The 16,666-nt window shown below is 38.0% G+C and overlaps 1 non-coding gene and 1 pseudogene across 1 annotated transcript; both read left to right on the top strand.

Annotated features, from left to right (window-relative positions):
• Nucleotides 1–522: 522 nt before the first annotated feature.
• LOC141580418 (uncharacterized) lies at nucleotides 523–16,654 on the top strand (annotated as a pseudogene).
• LOC141580497 (U6 spliceosomal RNA) lies at nucleotides 14,039–14,142 on the top strand. Its single transcript, XR_012512665.1, has one exon. It is a non-coding gene; the product is annotated as a U6 spliceosomal RNA (small nuclear RNA).
• Nucleotides 16,655–16,666: the final 12 nt, after the last annotated feature.

The raw sequence follows: 16,666 nt of genomic DNA, 5'->3' as shown, positions 1-16,666 counted from the left end.
TCACCTGCAGAGGCTGGGACACATGCACACTGCACGTTGTGGCTCACCTGCAGAGGCTGGGACACACGCACACTGCATGTTGTGGCTCACCTGTGGAGGCTGGGACACGCGCACGCCACACACTGTGGCTCCCTGTAGAAGTGTGGCCTCGAGCACACCGCACGTGCATAACGGCTTGGCTTGCCTGTCGCGGTGGCTTAGCTTTGCTGTTCCTGGCTTAGCGTGGTGTTCCTCGCTTGGCTTCGGGTTCCTAGCTTTGACTGACGTTTCCTCCCTCGCATTCCTTTGCTGGGCTTGACCTTTTATCTGCTGAGCTTGGCATTCCCCTGGCTGGGTTGGGTGTTTCCTTGGGTTGGACTGGGCTCTCCCTGGGTGGGCATGGGCTTTCCCTGGGTGGGTTGGGCTGGGCTGGGCTCCCCTCCTGGGGTGGACAGGTTTGGGCTAGGATTGTCCTTTCTCTTCAACCAGGTTGGAAACCCGGAGTTTCCTGCTAGTCGGTCAAGCTGGTTTGTAGAGGCGATCTGCCCACTACTACTGGCCTCGCCTGGCTGTTAAAAGCAGACGGTGGCTGAGGTTTGTTCAAAGCCGGCTGCCTCCGCTATGAAGAAGCCCTTTGGTCTCAGGAGCAAGATGGGCAAATGGTGCTGCCACTGCTTCTCCTGCTGCAGGGGGAGCGGCAAGAGCAACGTGGGCACTTGGGCAGACTATGATGACAGTGCCTTCGAGGAGCCAAGGTACCAGATCCGGCGAGAAGACCTGGACAAGCTCCACAGAGCCGCCTGATGGGGTAAAGTCCCCAGAGCCAATCTCATCGTCATGCTCAGGAGCACTGATGTGAACCAGACAGACAAGGAGAAAAGATAGCTGGGCCTCGCTGAGAGGAGGCGGGATGGTGGGGATGTACCCTACTGGTGTGGGGGCGGTGGCGGGGTGCCCGGATTTATCGTCTCTGCAGGCCCCACACCATCCTGGCTGTGGAAACCTCAGAGGGGTCAGGGCACAGGCTTCTTTATGAGCAGCAACGTGAAAACAAAACTTTAACTGATTTCCAATCAAATTATAATTTCCCTTGTAGAACACTAATAGACTGTCTTAAAGTGATGTACCTCGCAAAATTAAATCGTTGCAGTGGATTATTTTTAATGTACACATTTTAAAACAATGTTATATACATTATAGAAAGGTATATATTGAGAACTAAGTTCCATAGTATATCAACTTCTGGCTAAATATTCTTCAAATAAAATTCAATATGTGTTTCATATCAATGTATCCTATGTAAATATGTTATTTACTGAGAAACCTTAGAAGGAAAATAAATGGGAAGATGGTTTGTGTCTTTGAATAGGAAGAATCATTTCTCTTAAGATATGAGCTCTTTCTGCGGGTGTTGAACAATGAGAACACATGGATACGGGGAGGGGAACACTACACACTAGGGTCCAAGTTGGGGGGAAATGGGGGAGGGACAGGCATTGGGGAGGTGGGGAGAGATAGCATGGGGAGAAATGACAGATACAGGTGAGGGGAAGGAAGGCAGCAAACCACACTGCCATATGTGTACCTATGCAACAGTCTTGCGTGTTCTTCACATGTACCCCAAAACCTAAAATGCAATAAAAAAATTTTTTTTTAAAAGATATGAGCTCTTTCTGTATTTATCACTTTTACCTAAACCAAATGAAAATAGCAACGTTTTAGCATTTTTAAATTAGGCATGCTATCTGTTACTGTGATAAATTAATTTTTTTGTAGCAGAATAGAAAAAGATTTGCTTTCCAGATGTCAAAATTTGCATGTGCTATTTCCACAAATTGTTTACTAACAGCTGAAAAGACATAAATGAGCAGAACAGAACAGGAAATCCAGAAATAGTCAAATGTATGTAAGAATTTAGTCCTTGATAAAGGTGATGTTTTGTATTAGTAAAAAACTTAATTATTCCTAAGTGAAATGCATGCTGTTTGGAGAAACCTAGCTAGATTTTTATGTGACAAAGATAAATTCCTGGAGTATAGAGTAAAAAACTTTAAATACACAAAATGTGAAAAGTACCAGAAAAAAACACAAATGCCTATTTATATATGCATATATAAATATTTAGGTGAAGTCTTTGTCCCCCAGGCTGGAGTATAGTGGTGTGATCTCGGCTCACTGCAACCTCTGTCTCCCAGGTTTAAGCAATTCTCTGCCTCAGCCTCTCGAGTAGCTGGGATTACAGGTGCCCGTCACCGTGCCCGGCTATTTGTTTTTGTATTTTTAGTAGAGATGGGTTTCATCATCTTGGCCAGGCTGGTCTTGAACTCTTGAACTTGTGATCCACCTGCCTTGGCCTCCCAAAGTGCTGAGATTACAGGTGTGAGCCACTGTGCCTGGCCTATATATGCAGATGTATTTTTTATGTTCACAATCACCTTCCTAAGAACCTCCCAAAGCAAGTATTCTGAAAGTTGGCTTGGCAAAATAAAAAACATCCGTATATAAGAAAAACATTAACAGAGGTCCAACATCTTTACAAAACATGTATTTTCATTTTACAGCGAATTCTTTCAAGTCAACCAAAAGACAACTAAATAAACTCAATTTAAAATTGGGCAAACTAATTTCTTTGTATGTCTACCAGTGATCTACGCACTTAGGAAAACATAGTGTTCTGGTAAGAGAAGGAATTTAAGCTAGAGGAGGAATGAAATACTGTTTTCTATTTCACAGAAATTAGAAAATACTGTTTAGAAATTTAAAATATTTTCTAATTTCTAACAGAATTAGAAAATACTGTTTTCTAATTCTAATTTAAGTTAGAAGAGGAATGACTGGCCAGGTGCAGTGATTCCTGCCTGTAATCTCAGCACTTTGGGAGGTCAAGGAAGGTGGATCATGATTTCAGAATTTGAGACCAGCCAGGCCAGCATGGTGAAAGCCTGTCTCTACTAAAAATACAAAACTTTGCCGGACCTGGGCCTGGTGGCGAGTACTTGTAATCTCAGATACTTGGGAGACTGAGGCAGGAGAACTGCTTCAACCTGGGAGGCATAGGTTGCAGTGAGCCAAGATTGTGCCACTGCACTCTGGTCTGGGGACACAGCGAGACTCCCTCTCAAAAAAAAAAAAAAAAAAAAAAAAAGGGAATGGAATATGGTTTTCTATCCACAAAGTGTGTGAGGATGAAGAACAGTGGTATTTACACAATTGCTTAAAGTTTAAGTTGCTGCGACTTTTCAAATAGATACTTTGGTGGCAAGAACTCTATTTTTAAAATGTATATGCCTTTTACTCATCAATTTCATTATTCTGAAATAGCTTTAAGAAATGTATACATCTTTTTTTTTTTAAGTATTGCTTATAATAGCAATGTATTGAGAAGAACTCATATGAAGATTTTATGAACAAATTTCAGTGCATCCATGGCATGGAATAATATGTAACCACTGAGGGTGTCAATAGATAGAGATATGTTGACATGCAAAGATGTAATTTGGTATATAAAGTGAGGGAAAAAAATCTGTTTTACATATACACAAACAATCTGCTTTTGTGTTAGCTGAAAAGATGTAGAAAATAGGATCAAATTTATTTCTGGGGATTTGTGAGTGAAGTTTTTCCCTTTCTCTTATCTGTGATTTCTGCAATGAACATCTCAAAAGTTTTAGTTAAGTTTCGGTAGTCATGAAATAATCCTTGGGAAGAGAAGAAATATGCTACTTGCATAGATACAAATAGTTTCTCACCTTCTATTATTTATTTTTATTTCTGTGGATGGGTATCTTCTGTAAACTTTTATCCTATCCAGAAGTAGAGGGAATCTGTTTACCTGTCCCTGTAGATTTTATTGTATATACATTTTATTATATATTTATCTTCTCCTTATATATAATGTGTAAAAACTGTGGATTAATGGTTTTACTTTAGTTATATATGAAAATTAAAATAGCAAATATAACTGATTATTACTATTACAAATGTATTCCTCTACAGGAGTTTTTTTTTAAATATTGAACTCACCAGCTGTATCCTTTCAATCTATTTATTCATCAAACATAAGGCAGACACCTATTTTGTGGCAGGCATATTCTACTGTCTCACACCTATTACGTGGCAGGCATGTTCTACTCCCTCTCAGTGTCCGTCATCTTTGAAAACTTCATGTTTACATGCTGGGGCTGGGCAAACTGAGAGATTTTTAAATTGGGGTATTAGAACTTAATCTCAATTGAAGTTTTTCCTCTCTCCTTTCAAACAAAAGCATTTCTGAAGGTAGAAATAGTAAAAAGATAACCTTTAATTGCCCTTTAAAATTTATAACAAACTTGGATAAAGACTGTTTTAGTACTTTTAAGAACTAAAATGGGATACATAAACAGCAGCCACAAAAAAGAATGAGAGCATGTCCTTTACAGGGACATGGATGTTGGAGGCCATTATCCTTAGCAAACTAACACAGGAACAGAAAACACCAGATACCACATGTTCTCACTTACAGGTGAGAGCTAAATGATGAGAACACACAGACACCTACAGGGGAACAGCACACACGGGGCCTATCAGACGGTGGGGGTTGGGAGGAGGGAAAGCAGCAGGAAATAGAAGGAACAGGTAGTAGGCTTCATATCTGGGTTACGAAACAATCTGTACAACCCCCCTTGGCACACATTTACCTAAGTAACAAAACTGCGCATCCTGCACAGGTATCACTGGATGTAAACGTTGAAGAAACTCCACAAATAGTTTTCCAAATCCTTTTTTAAAAAAGAAAATTGATAATAGTCTTAAATTCTAATATTAATGATTGGAAATACCTGATTTACATACATTCTGTAATTCTGAGTATTGAAAAAAATGAGACACACTTAGTCATTTAAATCTCAAGTTTTCTTTGGCTTAAAGTTTTTTGAAAACCAAAGTAAGAGTTAGTTTATTTTAGAAATGTGTTTTTGTTTTCACCTCAGCCTTCTTATTTCATAGTTCTTTTAAGAACCAAAATTCATCTAAATGCCAGTCATTGGATTAGAACTGTGCCAGACCTGTTATACTATAACGTGGCCTACCTAATGTAAGGCACCAGGGATTGTAAGATGCCTCATTATTTTATGTCCCAATAAGAGAATTATTTAAATGCTGCCAATTACAGTTATGGTAAATCATGAATTACAAGTGACATTCCAGTGTAAGAAATGTTCAAACGTGGAATCATCTTAGAATCACTGAAATAGAATGTTACCTGTAATCCTTAAAACATACTTCAAGTGTAGGTATAACTGTATTATCTCACTCAATTCACATGTCTCCAGTAGTAGTAGTAAAAATTATAATATCTAGCAATTATTGAGCTGTTGTGTTAGGAACTATTCTCTGTCTTTTTTGTAGAGTCTCATTTAAGTATTACAGTGGTTTTCTCTGAGAAAGTTACTATTTTCATTCCCATTTTATTGTTGAGGAAATTGAGATACAAAAAGGCTAAGCAACATCTAGGAAGTGACAGAGCGGAAAGAGGATTCCAGCCCAAGTTGAATGGAATCCAAGGGCTATGCTCTTTCTGTTCAAGTAGGCTGCTCTTTCACTCATACAGTGAGTAAGGAGGGGTAATAAATAGTATACTTTCTTCAAAGGAAAATCCAATGTTTGTTTTGAAGGCAGAGTAATAGCAGACGGTTCAGTGTTTGCAATGACATGAATTGCTGAGGTGGCTGTAGATAGTGCAATACAATTTCCTAAAATGTCTTCTCACTCTCACAGAACTGCCCTCCATTTGGCCTCTGCCAATGGGAATTCAGAAATAGTAAAACTCTTGCTGTACAGAAGATGTGAACTTCATGCCTTTGACAGCAAAAAGAGGACAGCTCTAATAAAGGTATGCAGTAGCCGACTGTATTGGCATGAGATGGATTTGATTTCAATATGTAGAATAAAGATGAGTTTTCTCATTTAAATATAGCTAGTTGGTGAAACCTGTGGAATATTTCTTTTGAGTTCCTAGGATTTATGATTTGTTTTTGGTCTAATACTGACAGGCCGTACAGTGCCAAGAAGATGAATGTGTGTTAACGTTGCTAGAACATGGCACTGACCCAAACCTTCCGGATGTGTATGGCAATACCGCGCTACATTACATGGTCTACAATGAAGACAAATTACTGGCCAAAGCACTGATTTTATATGGTGCTGATATTGAAGCAAAAAACATGGTATAGATCTATCAATTTTATTTTCAAAATACTGAAATGCAATTGTTTTAACACTGACCTCCTGTGTAAGGGTTAGTTTTCTGTATTTGGAAGCTCAAGCATACCTGAATGAAAATATTTTGAAATGACTTAGTTGTCTAAGATTTTATTTTCAATATTGTTAAATTTAAAGAAGAATTAGAGGGTACAGCTTTTTAAAAAATATACTTGTGGTAAATTTCTTTTTTTGAAAACACTGAAATTGTAAAAGGCAATACTTATTGTTTTTTCCAATTTTTCTTTCCCAGGTTTTTTGTTTGTTTGTTTGTTTGTTTTTCCAAATGACTGTAAAATAGTAAAATTTGCCCTGGAAATAGGTTTTACATTAAAACTCCAAGAAAACAAAAACATGTTTCAGTGAAAAGAAATCCTGCTGCTTTGGCAAATTTCTAAGAAAAGTAATCGATATGAAGTGATGTATCTTGAGTGGCAAGGCTTAGGGTAGCTCTGATTGCTCATGAGGGAGAAATGGAAAGGGGAGAAGAGAGCAATCAGAAATATCAAGGCTAGTCTGTAAATTAGGTAATGGAGGGGGAAGACCATGAAACGGTTGTGTGTGTGTGTGTGTGTGTGTGTGTGTGTGTGTGTGTGTGGTATTCATTCGTTTCTTTTGTATGGTGAGACAGAGTTCTCTTCAGTTTTAGAGAATGAGTTTTCAGTTTGGGAGAAGGAGTTAGTTATAAATTGCCTGGAGATCAATGTTAGGAGGCCTCTAAGGAACCAGATTGGCAGTGAATAGGTGGTAATGTAGTGGGAAACCCTTGAGCAGAGGGAATAACAGGTACTTAACTGACTCATGATCCTCTTCTGGTAGAAATAGCCAACTAGAGTCTCAATTCTGCTTTCTAATCTAGAATGTCTTGATGGGAAGGTGGGAGATAAGGAGCTTATAAATAACAAGATCAAGTTGTATTTTGAGTTTACTAGACCCTGTTCTTCTCTTACCTGGGAAAATTATGTGGTGTTTTCAGCAAATGAATCTCTCTCCTACTCTTTTCTCGTTTTGGCCAAATCCTCAAATGATAAAGGGAATTGGTCATGTGGCTAAGAGAGGACACTGAAGTAATTATCTATTGCACTAGTTTTCAGCTAGAATTGTGCATCCCAGTAACCTGAGGAAAATTTTTAAATAATCTACAAGCCTAGGCTCTCCCCTGAAGATTTTCATAAAGTAAGTCTAATAAATCCTGGGCATGTATGTTTCAAAAGGTTTCCTTGAAGCCAGGCATGGTGGTGAATGGCTGTAGTCTCAGCTGCTGGGGAGGCTGAGTGGGAAAATTGCTTGAGCTCAGGAGTTTGAGTCTAGCCTGGGCAACATAATGAGACCTTTCTCTAAACAACGATGACAAATTCCTCAAAATCTGGATACACTCCTGCTGAGGAATCACTGAATAAATAAGTGTAATACATAAATTCTTACATCTCAGAAACTTAAGATCTCTAGAATAGTTGCAGTTGGAGTTGGATATGTGCTAATTCCTTTATATCTTTCATTTCCCATAATACTAGTTTGACTTTTTTGGGGGGTGGGGGACAAGGTCTCTGCCAGGCTGGAGTGCAGTAGTGTGATCAGAGCTCACTGCAGCCTTGACCTCCCCAAGCTCAGGTGGTCCTTCAACCTCAGTTTTTGTATTTTTTTTTTCTGAAGTAGAGATGAGTTTTTTGCCATGTTGCCCAGGCCAGTCTTGAACTCCTGGGCTCAAGTGATTCACCTGCTTCAGGCTTTCAAAATGCTAGGATTACAGGTGTGAGCCACCATTGCTGGCCTAATCTGGCTTTCATCTCTGTGGTTGGGATGTTAAAATGAATATTATTGGCAGTATCAATCAGCTTACAGAATAATACCTTCTCCTAACATCAGTTATTCACTGCCATTCAGAAGGTCTTTAGAAATTTGCAGTGAGTAGTCTTCAATAAGTAGAGGATGGTCCTCTCAGGATTTTGTTTCTCTTTGTTACCATTCAAGTGCTTAGCTCAGTAAGTTGTTAGTAAGATCAGAGTTTTCTCAGTTAGAATTGTAGCAAATTCTAAACCTCTTTGATCAATTGAACTATCCAGTAGCTCTCTAAATGGTGTTGGGAAAACTGACTAGCAGTGTGCAGAAAGCAGAAACTGGACCCCTTCCTGACACCTTACACTAAAATTAATTCCAGATGGATTAACAATTAAACATAAGTCTTAACACCATAAACACCCTAGAAGAAAACCTAGGCAAAACCATTCAGGACATGGGCGCAGGCAAGGATTCATGGCTGAAACACCAAAAGCAATGGCAACAAAAGCCAAAATAGACAAATGGAATCTAATTAAACTCCAGAGCTTCTGTACAGCAAAGGAAACAATCATTAGTGTGAACTGGCAACCAACAGAATGGGAAAAAATTTTGCAATCTGCCCATCTGACAAAAGGCTAATATCCAGAATGTGCAAAGAACTAAAACAGATTTATAAGAAAACAAACAAACCCAATCAAAAGTGGTCAAAGGATATGAACAGACACTTTACAAAAGAAGACATATATGAGCCCAACAAACATATTAAAAAATGCTCATCAGCACTGGTCATTAGAGAAATGCAAATCAAAGCCACATTGAGATACAATCTCACACCAGTTAGAATGGTGGTCTTTAAAAAACCTGGAGACAACAGATGCTGGAGAAGATGTAGAGAAATAGGAACATTTTTATACTGTTGGTGGGATTGCAAATTAGTTCAACCATTGTGGAAGACAGTGTGGCAATTTCTCAAGGACCTAGAAACAGAAATTCCATTTGACCCAGCAATCTATTACTGGGTATATACCCAAATAATTATAAATTGTTCTATTATAAAGACAAATGCACACATATGATCATTGTGGCACTGTTTGCAATAGCAAAGACCTGGAACCAACTCAAATGTCCATCAATTATAGACTGGATAAACAAAATGTGGCACATATACACCGTGGAATACTATGCAGCCATAAAAAATGATGAGTTCATGTCCTTCGTAGGGACATGGATGAATCTGGAAACCATCATTTTAGCAAACAGACACAAGAACAGGAAACCATACACCACATATTATCACTCAAAGGTGGGTGTTAAACAATGAGAACACATGGACACAGGGAGGGGAGCATCAGAGACTGTGGTCGGTTGAGTGGGGGCTAGGAGAGGGACAGCAGGTGGATGGGGAGGGTAGGGAGGGATAATGAGGGGAGAAATACAAGATAGAGGAGATAGGGGGATGAAGGCAGCAAACCACCTTGCCATGTTTGTAACTATGCAACAATCCTGCATGATTTGCACATGCACCCCAGAACCTAAAGTACAATAAAAAATAAAAAAAAAACGTTTGTAGAGCATTTGCTTAATCAGGGTGGCAGTTTTAAACACTGAAAACCATGGAGTTATTAAGACTACATATAGGGATTCTGTAAATTTGGTTTCAGTAGTTCTATGAACTGATTATTTATTTAGTTATCAATCTGGAAAACTTAAATACAAATTGATTTTAAATGAATAAATGTTGGAAAAATTGTTGAAATGGGCAGTATGAGACTTAGTAGCAATATTTATTGCACGTTGGAGGTTGATCTTTTGGTAAAACATGAAACTAAAGAAATATTTTACAAATTCTTGCTTTATACCCAACAATTTGTTTTAGAGTTTGAGAATATAGAGCTAAAAGACACAGCTCTTTGTTTAGATGGAAAAAATATTATCATCCAATAATACCATGCCAAATGCTGGCATAGAAGCAAAGATTCCTGGAACCAGTAAGTGTTTAAACTGAGTGTTTGAGATGATCAGAGTTAATGTGTTGAGGCAGAAGAGAAGTGTCTCCAAGGGAAAGAGCAGTGTGTGAGAAAGCACCGAAGAGTAAGAAGGAAGTGACTATAATTTGTTTACTTTCTATGAGTGTAAGTTTATAGGATCTTATATAGTTTCCAGTTCAGTTGAGAAGTACGTAATTTTTTGAATCAAATATCATTTTTGCTTTTATTGTTTTACAGTGTGGCCTCACACCACTTTCACTTGCTGTATACTGACAAAAAGAGAAAATGATGAAATTTTTAATCAAGAAAAAAGCTAATGTAAATGCAATTGATAAATTTGGAAGGTATAGTTATTTTTTTAAATCTCTGTGTTGTAGAATGATAGCAGTCACTCAAGTCATAAACATTTATAAGATTAACTTATTGCAACATAGTAATCAGGATCAACAAATCAGTTAAGTAGAGAAACAATTAGACTGGGCAACATAAAGAACAGTTTTAGTGGGATTCCTCTTACTACATTGACTGATGTTATTATGTGACATTTTTGGTTATATGATTTATGTTAGCTAAATGGATTTCATATTTGTCTCATGAAGTGTGAACTGTAACTTTTAGTTTACTTTATGACTCAGTTTTGAACTTAACTCTTTCTAGTAGTTTTTAATCTCGATGTCTTATATGCTTTTCCACTAATACACTTTATTAAACACAAATAGGAGTTGATAATCATTTTGTCTTTTGAATAACTCTGCGATAAGTTGCTTTCTTTGAAGAATATTAATGTTAGCTTATGACTCCAAGACAATTAATTGCTATTCCCACATACTGTATGTTCATCAGCATTTAATTCCAGTGTATTTTGATGTTTTTATTATTTATTTATTTATTTGTTTGTTTGTTTGTTTGTTTGTTTTTGAGACAGAGTCTCGCTCTGTCACCAGGCACCAGGCTGGAGTGCAGTGGTACCATCTCTGCTCACTGTAAACTCCACCTCCCAGGTTCAAGCAATTTTCCTGCCTCGGCCTCCTGAGTAGCTGAGATTATAAGCATGCTTCACCATGCCCAGCTAATTGTATTTCTTAGTAGAGACTGGGTTTCACCATGTTGGTCAGGATGGTCTCAATCTCTTTACCTTGTGATCCGCCTGCCTCGGCCTCCCAAAGTGCTGGGATTACAGGTGTGAGCCACTGTGCCTCGCCTTATTTTTAATTGGTATGGAGAGAGGAAGTAGAGATAGTTTTAAGTGGGTACACTGTTCCTTTAATGAAGGCAAGGCGTAGGTGGGTGATAAGAGAAAAGATCTAAGCTTTGGATTCACACAAGACTGGGTTTAATTTCTAGCTTTCTTACTTGATAAGTGTGTGACCTTGGCAATGTTATTTACCACCAAACATGTTGTCATATATGAAAAGGAGGAGAATATCTCCTTCAAAATTGCCTGTGCATAAGTAAGAAAGATGTGTGTGTGCGGCATTTAATTCAGTGCCCAGCACATGCTTATTGGCATCATTAACTGAAACTATTATGACTACTGTTTTCACCATTATTATTAATATTACTGCTTTCAGTATGCAGATAGCTCTTATGTGACCCCACAGCTGATTTTCTCTTACCATATATCAGTCTAGGGAAGCTGGAAGGAAATCTTTACTTAAATCTTTGTTCACTTCAGATAATTGGCCCTAGCATAGTTTCTTGCCCATCAAAGGCCTTTAAATTAGTAGCTTCTACTATTTAACACCCCACTGAGATAAGATGTTTTCTTTCTGTCCCTTCCTTTTAACCTTGGTGGTATTTTACAGAGATTAACACTTGAGCACCCAAGATGCTTATGTCTTTTAGTGCATGCAAATGTTTTATTTTGCATTGACAGGCAAGATACTAAATGGGTAAAGTATGCCAGATTAACTTATAACTTTATTACAGTTAGGGAAAAATTACCTCTCTGTCATTTTAGGACTGTGCTTATACTTGCCGTATGTTGTGGATCAGCAAGTATGGTTGGCCTTCTACTCGATCAAGATATTGATGTATTTTGTCAAGATAAATCTGGAAAAACTGCCAGGGATTATGCTGTGTCTAGTCAACATAATATGTAAGTGTTTACATGAAAAGTCTAGTTAACACTAAATTAAGGCTTAAAATAATTACAATGATTGTATCTTATATATCAAGTGAGATGTAGTAGTTTGGTTTGGGTAGTTTTAAAGTGGCAATGAGTTAGTCCCCTGCGTCAGCTAGAAATTAAGCAAAAGGTAGACTGGTTAGAAGTACCAGTGTGTGCAGGATTCTTTATCTCAGGACTTGTAAGACCTTTATGTTTACAGATTCAAACATTGTTCATTTCATCCAAGTATAACACCTATGAATGAGATAAAAAATAGTGTCACATCTTTCATTTTTTTTTTTTTGATTAGTTATTTGGGTCTTGAAATGTCCAGTTTATCAGAAAGTCAGTTACTGTCTTCTGAAGACTATCTCTTACATACTCTTTGAATTTTTCAAGAACCAAAGGGATTTACTAAATCCAAGGAAGACAATCCCTTTTATCAAATCAGAAGGACTAGAAACAAAGGGCATTCCTATCATTCTGTTGTTTCTGTTGATTCTGTTGCATTTTTGCCCCTGAAACTGGTCCTGCTGCCTGGTAATGGTTGATCTTTGACACCAAGATGCCCTTACAGATTCAGATCCCTCAGGTCTTCATGGTGATTCATACAAAGATGTTGAAGTTACAGCGTTTTTTAAATTCACATACCTATGTTTATATGCTCAGCCATTATTCCCAAAGCACCAGCACCATGCTCTGGCAATGTGACTTTATCCACACACAAAATGAGCTAATTGACCATCACCCCCATGTTCAGCCTAGACTTAGCTGAGACCTTCATGGTGTAAGAGATCCTTTCAGGCCTTTGTTGGTCTTTTCTGTAGCAGATATTCACTGGGCTTGTTCTAAATGGTCAGAGAGGTTGAAATAATGTGGCAGGAAGAGATGAGTGTTTCTTTCTTCTTTGCTACCAGTTCTGTACCCTCATGCACCTTTATATCCTGTATAATATCTGAGGCAGTAAAAAGTCCCATATTTACCTTCCCCAAAGCAGCGGACTCCCAGTTGTGATTGGCCCCTTGACTGATCTGTTTTAAATAATAATGAAAATTGCCCAAGCTACTTGCAACTCTACCTCAATATTTAAAAATATTTTCAAATTCTACCTCACAGGAAGCCATTGAAGAGAATTCTCAGAATCTCAAGTAGGTTAGTTGGACTTAACAGAGCCATACCTTGTCCATGTCTCATCACTGAATGTAGGGAATCCATGAGCCCCACACATTGGGTGCCAGAACATAGGGATCCATAAGCCCCACACGTTGGGTGCCAGAATGTAGGGCTCCATGAGTCCCACATTGGGCACCAGAATGTAGGGAGCCACCCCTACATCACCTGTGGGTACCCTGAGTTCAGTGGCAACAAAGGAATGAGAAAAAGAAAGATTAAGAGAGACTACAGGACCAGAGGGCCATCACTTATTACTTTGGAGGTGACAGTGAAGGCCCCGAGCTCTGACCATCCACTCTATTTATTGGTTACAATCACTTTGATCTACAGGGTAGGGGTGGAGTAATGGTGGCGAGAGGATGATGGTGGAGTGAATCAGTGAGCCAGAACTGAATCAGTGAACTGGAACTGGTGTGTCATTCTAAGGATTGATAACAGTGGCAGTTTGGGGGTTTCACAAAAGAAGAACATGTGGTTATCTTTAGCTTGTTATCTAAGTACAGCTGATGGAACACAGACCTTACAAGGAGCCCACAAGTCTGGCTACATCAAAGTGCTACGAAGGCTTTTTACAGCCTTGAGCACAATGTTTATGGTAACAGAGCCAAGGTCACCCTGAACTGGAACATGAGGCATGAAGAGGCTTTCCTCCTCAGAGGCCTCTTGCGGCCTTCCGCAGTGTATTATTCCCTGCTTATATGTTACTCATAACCAATTTATGTAGGTACTCTGTAAGTTCTTTCTAATCACGTGTAAAAGTAGAACTTTCTGCTTGCTTCAGCAGCACACATTCTCAAATTGAAACAATAAAGAGAAAAATAGCATGGCTTCCTGCATAAGGAGGCCACACAGATTTTTGAAGCAGTCCATATTTTGCACAGTCACTGGAAGGTCATTTGACTGTTTGCTGACTAGCTATAATGCAACAGAGTGATTCAAAGCAAAATGGGTGTCACCAAAATATTGAAATTGTTATTTGTACTGCAAAAATAGTCATGTAAGGTGGTCTATGAGATAACACTGGAACTGAATAATGTGTGTGGTGTTGTGTGCAAAATATGTTGTTAGTATGTATCTTGCAACTTCTTCATGGAACCTAAAAATAAAAGAAAGTAGGGTTTTGGTCTCTCATGTCAGCTGGAGATGAACGTGGATATAAAGCATCGTCCTGACAAACATCTGCTGTTTGAGAGTTTGAGTCTATAGGGAAGGATCATTGGTCCAAGCCAGGTCTTAACATCCATTGGTTTTTCTGTCCTTAGTGTGATTGATAGACTCCATAATAGTGGGCAATCATTTCATCTACTTTAAGGAGATATTTATCAATAAATTTAGTTACAAACTATGAAATAGTTGAGATGCCCTGAACTATTAGCCACAAAGAGTAGGACAACTAATAAGCAAAATTAGGACTTAATAACATTTCCTGAAAACAGCAACCTTTTCATATTGGAACCTATGCACAAAATATAGATTGGGTTTTATTTGAAATTCCAACATGATTTCAGTCATAAAATTTAGGAACAGATTATTCCATTGCTTTAATATTTCTGTGAGCTTTTAAAAAATGTTATCTTGTTAAATCTTTATAACAATCTAGTGAAATAAGACAGCAAAGTTCTTATTTTGTAGAAGACGACATTGAGCCCAAGAGGAGCAACTTGTCCAAGAACAAATAGCTGTTCATTATGCAGCTAGGACTTATGCAGAGTTGGTACACGTTATGTCAGACTAATGCGAGTTAACTTACTGGGTCATAGTGCCCTTGATTTATGACTATTTCACTTTACTCTTTTTCTTGTTTATGATAAGTTTGTAGAACGTACACATAGGTGGATGGAATAATATTGTTAAGTTCTGATATTCTGATATTGTTTGAATTACTCTAAGCATTTCACATTTGGTAAGTATTTTTTTTTTATCTCAGTATTAAAAGTCTTTTTATTTATTACATTTTTATACACAGAATTTGCCAATTACTTTCAGACTACAAAGAAAAACAGATATCAAAAAGTTTTCTGAATACAGCAATCCAGGTAAGACTTCTGATAGTGAGTTACTTTAGGCCAGTTGTCAGCAGGCTTTTTGGCACCAGGGACCGGTTTTGTGGAAGACAGTTTTTCCATGGACTAGGGAAAGGTTGAGGTGGTTTCAGGATTATTCAATCACATCACATTTATTTTGCTACTTTATACTATTAATACATTGTAATATATAATGAAATAATTATGCAACTTACCATAATGTAGAATCAGTGGGAGCTCTGAGCTTCTTTTCCTACAAATAGATGGTCCGATCTTGGGACAAAGGGAGACAGTGACAGATCATACGACATTAGATTCTCATAAGCAGCACATGATCTAGATCCCTCATGTGGGCAGTTCACAACAAGGTTCATGCTTCAGTGAGGATCTAATGCTGTCCCTGATCTGACAGGAGGCAGAGCTCAGGCAGTAAGATGAGGCAGGGGTGTGGCTGTAAATACAGATGACACTTCCTTGGTTTGCCTCCTGCTCACTTCCTCCTGTGTAGTGAGGTTCCTGATAGGCCATGGACTGGTACCAATCTGTGAGGCACTGGTCAGGAAACATATGCTTGTACCAGCAAGGTCTCACTATTGCTGACTTCATTTCTCCTAATTTGAAATGAAAAGAGATATATTTACTTTGTTGAAACAAGTTGTGTTCTTCTATCTGTGGGCTAATTGTCATGATAACAGTAATTTTGTTAGAACAAGATGCTCGGCTAGCATTCATCAAAAGATTGTCATAATAAATATACAAATTGCCCAACTCTAGGCTCAGCAGATGATAATAGAAGTAGAAAATGTTTCACAATAACAAAAATGCTAGTATGCTACCTAGATGTGGACACCTAATACATTGTACAATCCAGATTGTATAAGGACACTTTTAATTTAGCCATCTATTTATCAGAGAGCTTTTGATAACAAGGAGACAAAGATGAAATTGATGTAATTTTGATCTTTAAGGTGCTCATAACACAATTGTCTCTATTTCATTTCTGTGCTTTTTCAACAGAATTGACAAAGAAAACATTTTTATTTATGTTTTAACTTGTCCACTTAATAAATAACTATGAAATGTTTTTTAGATACTTTTTTTTTCTAATGCTACAGAACACAAATAAAAATACAGAGAGGAGCTCGTTATTATGATTATCATTTTTTATTATTTTGCTACTTTATTCAGTGCTTGCTGTGTGCTAGATGCCCACTGGAAACTTATAATTTTGATTATTTATTATATTGATTATGTGCCAGAAATAACTGATGAGGAATGAAAGCTTTTTGAATAAAGGTAGGTAGGATTGAAGGTAAGCATGCAGACTGAGTAGAATGTTTCAAGGTAAAGAAGCAGAAGAATGATGATTGGCAGAA

This window comes from Saimiri boliviensis, chromosome 11 (assembly GCF_048565385.1).
Source record: "Saimiri boliviensis isolate mSaiBol1 chromosome 11, mSaiBol1.pri, whole genome shotgun sequence".
Taxonomy (NCBI): Eukaryota; Metazoa; Chordata; class Mammalia; order Primates; family Cebidae; genus Saimiri; species Saimiri boliviensis.
Note: the sequence above shows the minus strand (reverse complement) of the source record. Positions and strands in the feature narration are given on the sequence as shown.